This window comes from Nanorana parkeri, unplaced genomic scaffold (assembly GCF_000935625.1).
Source record: "Nanorana parkeri isolate BGI_ZX_2015 unplaced genomic scaffold, ASM93562v1 scaffold773, whole genome shotgun sequence".
NCBI lineage: Eukaryota > Metazoa > Chordata > Amphibia > Anura > Dicroglossidae > Nanorana > Nanorana parkeri.
Genome location: NW_017307041.1, coordinates 727,605 through 736,943, shown reverse-complemented (window position 1 = coordinate 736,943; position 9,339 = coordinate 727,605).

Here is a 9,339-nt window from a genome sequence, read left to right as displayed (position 1 = left end):
TGGAGGTGGGTGGGGGGGGGGGGTGCAGAGGTGACAGGAAGGTGGATAAGGGGGATGCAAAAGTGACAGGAAGATGGGTGAGGGGTGCAGAAGTGACACAGGCATGAATGATGGGGTGAAGAAGTGACAGGAGGATGGATGGTGGGGTGTAGGGGTGACAGGATGATGTATGCTGCTGCTGTCAATCAGGTTCTCATCAGCTGATTGACAGCAGCAGAGGGCGGGTAAAATAGCCAGCCTGCTATTGGCTACAGCAATTTGAAATTTCCAATAGCAGCCTAGCTATTCATTCCCCTGCTATCTGTATTTTTATTTTTTTTATTCTGAAGGCCGCCACTGTCGGAATACAAAAAAACAAACCAGCAGATAGCAGGGGAAGCATTAGCTCCTCTGCTATCTGTCATCATTTCAGGGAGGTGCCCCCCCCCCCCCCCCCCCCATTTTCTTTCCCCACTGGAAATGGAGAGGGCACGTCCCTGAAATGAGTTTTGGCAAGTTGGGATCCCTGCATACTATATTTCATAAAATTATGACAGAATGCATTTTGTTACTCATATAGTTGTTTTATTGTTTGCATTGTTTATACATATATAAATCTTGTCACTATAAGGGCTTCATACATTAACACAGCTCGTCAGGCCAGCAATACTGAAGTCTGATGTAAAAGATGTCATTAACAATTATGTGAATCTGTAAGATAAAAAGAATCATTATTGTTTCAGAAATCACTTTCATGGGATCCTCAGATTGAAACATTAGCATTTTCTAGAGGCTTCATACATGCTTATATTATATGCGCACTGGATGATTAGTACCCCTTTTTACTATAGGTCCAATCAAGGGATCTCCTTGTATTATGCTTATTACTATAATTAGAGAAGATTATAATGGGGGCATCAGAAGCTTGTGGGAAGATTCCAAACAACGTTATTGTGCACTCTGGCTGAGCTACACTAACTAGTTGTAACTTGAGAGTGGCACTAATATATTGATGACTATTGGTGCTATTAACATTCATTATATTTGACTCTACTACTATATAGTTTCTAATTTTCATAGTATTGGTTGACAGGCAAATTCCTGTCCAACTTTAATAAAACTCTACATCTAGATCAATTTGCATAGTCAGTGCAAATTAGATAGATCATTCTTTTACTGCTGCAGTGTATCTTCATTCATTGATGTTGGGAGCAAATTAACAATTGATTGGGGTTCAATCTATTCCCTACCCTATGTAAAACAAAAAGCTTTGGTTATAGATACATTTTAATTAATAAAAAGCACTTTTAGGTTCTTTACAAACCTATTATTTACTTCTGCTAGTGGTTTTAACCAGTATTGTAATTTTGAAGATTTGTTGGAATAAAACTCACCTAGCTTGACACAAATCCATTGCCATGAGTATATCTATGGCCTCCTGACATAGTTTTACTTTGGTTTCATCATGGAAGCTGCAAGTGATCATACAAAACAATAGTATAATAAAAGACTGAAATAACAAATTAATAAAAATAATAATAGCTTTATTTATAAGAGGAGTACACATTGTTATGACCACATGTCTTGAAGCTGGTCACACTCTAGTAGAAGGGGCAGTTTGTCTCGAGGTTCTCTGGCCATCTACTTTGAGTCAGTATTATGAGGTTTTACAGGTTCTAATAAACCATGATATAAGAACTGTAAAACATTTGTATACATGTACAATGAGGTGTTGTTTAGAGAATGCTTATCAGCGGCTTATCTGAGTCTTGACTTCTTTTGGATTAACAATATAAATAAAATTACATAGACACTTTACTTATGGAGTCAGCTGGAAGTTTATGGAGGGAAGCGGACTTCCCTTTACCTGCTCCATTACTACTTTGAAAATAGGATGACTGACTGTGCCCATACTGATAATAAAGATAGTAACTGATATCTGATAGATTGTCAGTTCTGTGGTAGAGTAGGCTGTTAAAGCATTTGCACGTGTTGCACTGGGTGGTCAAGTGTTGCTTTATATAGCGGATTTGTTAAAATTACATCTGTTAGATTACATGTGGGCTGTTCTGAGTCAGTGCTCTTTTTGATAACCAGCTATATTTTACTGCAACCAGCACCATTTCCTAATATTTCAGAGTACGAATGCAATGGTGGTTCCAGTTCATTATCATTGCCTTCATTGTTTTAAATAAAAATGTGCCAAAAGGACATGCAATTGCTGCACTAGAAGGAAGTCAGCAGTTGCAGGCCTGAATACTTTTCTTACTACAGGTTTCCTCCAAATTTTGCACTGGTTTAGTGGAGGGTTTTCCAAATCCTTTTGGTTCACCTCACCAAAACCTGTCTGGTTATATTTACTTGTTGCTCCCCAAGCCCTGCTCTATTTAAGTAATTTTTCCATGATGGCCAACAAGACCTAAACAGCTGTATACAGTTTGGAATAATAGGCTCTATAATAGGCTGTAACAGTGTTCTAAACCAGTGGCACTGGATGCACAGTTGGTGCAGAGGCACAAAGGAATGATTTGCATGGCTACTCCTACTCCTACAACCTAAAATAATGAATAAACTCTTTATTTTAGGGATCTGTGATAGAAATGAGACGTGTAGATACATTTTGTTTTAAGATGGCTCCACACTATTTCAGTGAAAGGCTTTTTGGTCCTGTCTGGCCCACCTACCACAACCTTTCTGGTTATACTTCAGAATTTTAACAGTTCACAGGTATCTGAATGGATTTTTGCCCTGGACTGAATACATTATATAATCTTACAGAGCTGTAAAGGGTTAAGGATGATTATTGAATACATGAAAATGTTATATGCAAGTGTTTGTTATGAGTAGAGAAAGGCTGGACCGGGCATCTCCACCATAGAACAGTGCCTGATCTGGTTTCAAACAGGTTCTAGACATTTTCCTGTCCACAGTCCTAGACAAAACTATTATTTTGCTTATCTTATGTACACCACTCTACATTCCTAATTCTAAGGAACTCGACCTGTGGGTGAAGTATTTCAACATTTTTAGAACATGCTGAAAAATATAAACCTTCCAGTCTGAATCGGTACACCAGTACTTACTTATTTAATTGGTTGTGATTCTGTAGCCATGCTGTGAAGTCCTTGTTCACCTCAAACTGATCCATTGTGTCTCTGATCATGTTGAAATCGGGAAGCGGGAACTCAGCTTGCCTCTTGGTTGTATCCAAAATATTTCTACATAAGAAACAATTGTAAGAGTTATTGCTGGCTGTTATGAACAGAGCTGCTCTGGGTGAAGTCCAGCTGTAAGAGGAATATTTCAGAAAGGATTTTACCTTTGTGATCCTTTTTGTTACCTCAAAAAAAAAGATGTCTTATAATAAACACACTACTAATCATTCAATGTGAGTAAATCTTGTCTAAGCTGTAAAACTATGCTCAGAAGTGAATGGCCAATCTGACTTTCATGATGTCCACAATCACAACAGCTGACCTTAATCGTAAATCCTTGGGTGCCTGCTAGTGCATCATAAATTAAAATAAAGCAGAATTCAGCATTTAAAAATAATCCATTGCCTGGTATGTGAAGAAAATAAAGAAAAAGCAATTCTTGCTACTCACTTCCTCTACGGAGTTGTCCCTGAAGGGTCCAAGGTCCAGTGCTCCTCACAAATGTCATATAACCCACTTCCTGTTAGCCCAGCATGTCATGGCCCTGCCCCCTTGAAAATATCAACAAGCCAGGCTGGGCTCAAATGAGAATGCTGCAAAAATGGTGCTACATCATTACTATATGCAGCACTCAGTGACTTAATAGTGCTCTGTTCTAAGCCAGGGAACATTTCTTTTTTGTTTTACACTGGTTTTAAAAAATACATCTTAGGGAAAGCTGTGTGTTTTGGATGTACTGAGTTTCTCCATCCTTTTTCATATCAGATAAATTACTTGTTAAAGTGGAACTGAACTGCCAGCTGTGAGGAAGTGCTCTTGCACATTATGGCTAGCTGGAGTTACCTCCTATTCTGCTTTTCTTAAAGTGACACTAAACTTATGAGTTGAATCTTAAAAATGCACTCAATTACATTAACAAATGTTTAGCTGATTTGTGTATCAATCGGCTGTAGAGCCTCAAATCATCTCTGAATTAATGCTGACATTGTCCTTCCTTCTGGAGGGTGGCTAATTTTGTTTCCCATGGTAACGGTGTGTGGCAAAAGTAGCCACCACTCCAAGCTCGCCCCCGTGATGGAGTACATTCTCACGTTTAGTTTACTAATTTGTATTTAGATAGTAGTCCATCACAAGAGTGAGCTAGGATTTGTGGCTACTTTGTGGCTACTTTACACACAGGGACCATGGGGAACAAAAGTAGCCAACCCCAGAAGAAATGACAGCATGTGGCAGCATGAATTCAGATATGATTTGAGCATCTACAGCTGAGTGATACACATATAAAATACATTTTTGTTAATAGTTAAGGTACTTGAATGCATTTTTAAGATTTAACTCCTGAGTTTAGTGTCACTTTAAGCACTAACATATGCATTCTTGCTGTTGCAGATCCATCTGCCATCCCCTGTTTGGCCATCGGACAGCCATTGGTAATGCAACTCCTGTACATGCATCTGACTCCACTCTGGACATCTTACAGATTCTGTTATTCAGCTAGGAGTGTAGAGTAAAAAGTTTATTGGCAGAACAGACTTACTAAGTCTCTTCCACCAAAAAACTCTACTTTTCTATTTTTTTTTAACATTTTTTAAGGTTTAATTTTGCTTTTACAAAGCTTTGATCAGCCAAAGCTGCTATATAACTTTGATGATCATAATTTTTTTTAAATCTTTGTTGATCAATTGACTGTTACACTCATATTAAGTGTTATATATTATTTTATAAGCATGTACAAAGATATTTTTGTGTTTATAAATGAAAACGTATGTAGAAGATTACAGACATTGTGTTCAAAGGTTTTGTACTTAACATACTCGCTTTTCTTCTCTCTTCTGCCCAGCAACCAGTCCACAAAGTTCTTTTTCAGCATATTATCGACTGATCTGCTATAGTCACTAGCAAGGGTGGCTTCTGAGTAGCGTCTCTGCATGGGCTGAGCATCCTCACTGCTTGCTTGAGATCTGAAAGAGATGGGAAATAGTTGTCTTTACCAAGGTGTAACAATAGAAAGGAGACTGCTTCAAAATTAATACATTTAATGACGTTCATCAGTTGACTCTTACTCTTTTGCCCATTCTTTATGTAATTGCACAAATATATCAGTGTATCTTCTGAAGAGGCATAACAAATGACTACCCATGCCACACTCATTACATCCTGGCCGTTGTACTAAATAAGGAACACAGTTTGTCATTACCAGACTTCATTCACTGAGGTTTATGCTTTTTAATAGCTGGGAAAATGTACCAGAGCAGTTAAAGTAGTAAAAGGTCAGAGGATAAGAGTAGTGAAAGGAGAGGGGATCAGAAAATTAGTTGAAAAAGATCCAAAAGAAGCAGAAGTAATGAGAAGGAAAGGTGATGAGGGGGGGATTAAGGAGAACTATGGGGAAAAGCCTTAACCCCATAGTTCTCCTTTAACCCTTTGTTAGTACACACTGTGTTCAAATCTAGTTTACAACTGAAAATAAAATCTGCCAGCACAGTACAGACAAGGTTAATTATACAGACAAGGTGCACAACCCCCTGCTTAACATTACATGGGAGGAGGATTTTTAAGCAAGTATAAAGCACTTAAAGATGTAAGCAGCAATTTCTTTTATTTTCTTTTAATGTTATACAACGTGAATGGGAACATGTAACAAATATAAAATAGATGTTATCCCAATCTGCAAACTGTGAAACTACCCTTTAAGCAGTACGGGTTCGGCCATCTGAAAACCAGAATAATAAGGATCGCAATGCAAGAAAATAAAAATATAATAGATAATTTTGTAGATTATATACTCTTTTCTACCGCATTTATTTTTAATAATAGATCAATTTGTTATAATTTCAGGCTTTAAAATAAACCCTACAAAACTAAAGGCAATTCCAGCACATTCAATGCACACCCAGCAACTAGCCCTTGCGGAAATCATCAAATTCGAGTGAACTCCAATGATTGTACGATTGTACATCTAGGAATTGTTTAAACCATAACCCAAAAGACCTTTTTTTACCGCCAATTCCACTTCCTTATTAATAAAACTTTTAGAGCAGAACACATATAAAATTTCCGTGTTAGGACGGATCCAAACACTTACAATGAATATGTTTCCTAAGCTATTACACCTGTTTCAATCCCTGCCTACTACTGTCCCTACAACACGGTTAAAATGGCTACAGTTATGTCATGTTATCTGTGTGGCATAGCAGAACTTCTAGAATAATGACATCTAGTCTAGCACCAAGATATCAGAGAAAGTTTCACAAATTGAGTTACAATATCCGGGGTACCACATCCAGTTTTAATACGTATGTGATTCATATACCTGATATACTACTTAAGTACTCACTTGAGACATTCATTTTATAGAATTTTTATTCACAGATTTTCACACTCTGTTAAAAACATTTAATGTAAATATCAATATCACTGTGGCTCTGTTTTAATAAGCTATTATCTCTTTGTTCCTCATCGATTCCTCCATGATACATTACATATTAGTACATTACATAGAGCAGATATGCAGGTTCAATTGTCAGGATGAGGTGGTTTTTTTTTAATTTCAATACTTTGTTTTTATTTTGAAAATACAAACATAATAAACACATTTTAACATCCTTGATACATAACACTGGTCAACAAAAAAAAATAATTCTGGCCTTTGCAGCTGTTTTAGATTCCAAATCTGATCAGATTTGCTCTATCACATCTAATTTTTATGCTATCGGCATACCCCAATTTCATTGATTTTACCCGAAATTAACTTTGTCACTTATGATTGCAAGTTTTTGCGAGTCAGTGACTGCTTTAGTGTTAAAATTTGGTGTTGTATTTTTAGGATAGTGTGTTTATAATATAATTTTATGTAGATATCCACATTTATTTAATATTTTCCTTCTGCGGGGCGTGATCTAACAATGGCTACAACATCCGAAAGAAGGAAATGCAGTAATGACCCAGATATCTTCTGCTACATCTGTGGCAGCTTCACTTTGCAGGATCAAAGACACAACATCAATACCTTTGTCAAGAAGGTTTATCTTGCCCCTTTTAAAGTACGACTTGGAGACCAAGACAAAAATTGGGCTCCTCACAAAGTGTGTAAAACCTGTGTTGAAACTTTGCGATCATGGTCTAAAGGAAAGAATGCTAAGCTCAAGCTTGGTGTGCCAATGGTTTGGAGAGAACCTACAAACCATTTGTATAACTGCTACTTCTGCCTTGTCAATGTAAAATTTTTCAATAAGAAAAACAAACAACACTTACAATACCCAGATATCCCATCTGCCAGACGACGAGTTGAGCACTGTGAGGAAATATCTGGGCCTGTATTTACTGAGCTACCAGAGATTGATGTTGAATCCCTCAGTTTACCTGCTTCTACAGATAGTGATGATGATGCTCAGATCGAATATACGCCATCTGATGCAGATTGTGATAACATTTCTCTGTTTAGTCAGCTTGAATTGAATGATCTTGTAAGAGATTTGTATTTGCCAAAGCAGTCTGCTGAATTGTTGGCTTTCAGGCTGCAAGAGAAAGGACTACTCAGACCTGGCACTAGTGTCTCCTTTTATCGTAACAGAGAAGCAGCACTGCGAAAGTACTTCCATTCAGATGGTCAACTTGTTTATTGTAATGATGTTGAAGGGCTTCTTCTCAATATGGGACTGCCCGCATATGATTCAAGTGAATGGAGACTTTTTATTGACAGTAGTAAAAGGAGTTTGAAATGTGTGTTACTTCACAACAGAAATATATATGGTTCAATCCCAGTAGGACACTCTGTAAAAATGTTTTCTCTGATTAAATGATTACAGGTAGGCATGTGATCTATCAAAGTTTGAGACTACGTTAGAATGTGTGACCAGTGACGTTGCCACACATTTTAACGTAATCTCGCCCAGTTTTTCGGCGGTGGAATAGGTGAAGAATTCCAACGCTTTCTCCGCTGTTCCAGGACAGATCGGCATCACATGTGCAGGAGAACCGATCTTCCCTGGAACAGCGGATCGGTCTTGAAATGTCACTTCTATCCGACTTTGTGAGTGCGGTGGAATGTGAGATCGCAGTCGGATAGAAGTGACATTTCAGGACCGATCAGCTGTTTTAGGGCAGATCGGTTCTCCTGCACTTGTGATTTGTGATGCCGATCTGCCCTAGAACAGCTCGGAAAGAGCTGGAATGCTTCACCTATTGGCGGTCACACATTCCACCGCCGAAAAACTGGGCGGGATTACGCTAAAACGTGTGACCATGTCACCGGTCACACATTCTAACGTAGTCACAACCTTTGATAGAACACCGCCATCAGGGGGGTATGGCCGGTACCCATGTGATGGGTCTGGGGGGCCTCTTACATGGGTATCAACTGCACCGGGGCGGCATGGCAGAGGTGACAGGGGAGGGGGTGGAGGAGGCCGGGCCCCAGCAGCAGCAGTTAAGAGGAGGTACAGGGAAAGGGATCCTGACGACCAGACCACCTGGGACCCTGCAGAGCCCACCATAGAGAGTCTTAGGTGGGCTATGCAGGATCTATGGTGTGCTCTGCAGGGTCTCAGTTAAGTCCAGCACTCTACTGCAACATTAGAGACCCCTTGGGGAAGGGAGGGGGGCCCAAGATAAAATCTTGCACCAGGGCCCTTTGGTTATTAGGTACGCCACTGAATGTAGCGATTTGTCAAAGCTCTTGATCACACTGGAGACTGCTTCAGCTATATATGTTCAACTTTTTCAAGTCTCAGTGCCGAGAAGAAAAAAGCAGGAATATTTGATGGCCCTCAAATAAGAACACTCATCAGGGATCCACACTTTGTTACAACAATGACTGCGGCAGAGGCTAGAGCTTGGAATGCATTCTCTGATGTGGTGCAGAATTTCCTTAGGAACAGGAAAGCGGACAACTATCGAGAGATTGTGGAGGAGCTGCTCTTGAGTTTCCAAGCACTTGGATGTAGAATGAGCATCAAGATTCACTACTTACATAGTCACTTGGCCCAGTTTCCAGAGAACATGGGTCACGTGAGCGAAGAGCAAGGTGAACGCTTTCATCAAGACATTAAAGTTATGGAAGAACGTTACCAAGGCTGATGGGACTCAGACATAGTTACATAGTATTTATTCTGACTCCGATCGTTGTGATAGCGAAATATATCCCTTGCTGAGACCTCTATGCCTGGCCTGTATAAGAGATATACTCACTGCGGCCACTACTCGT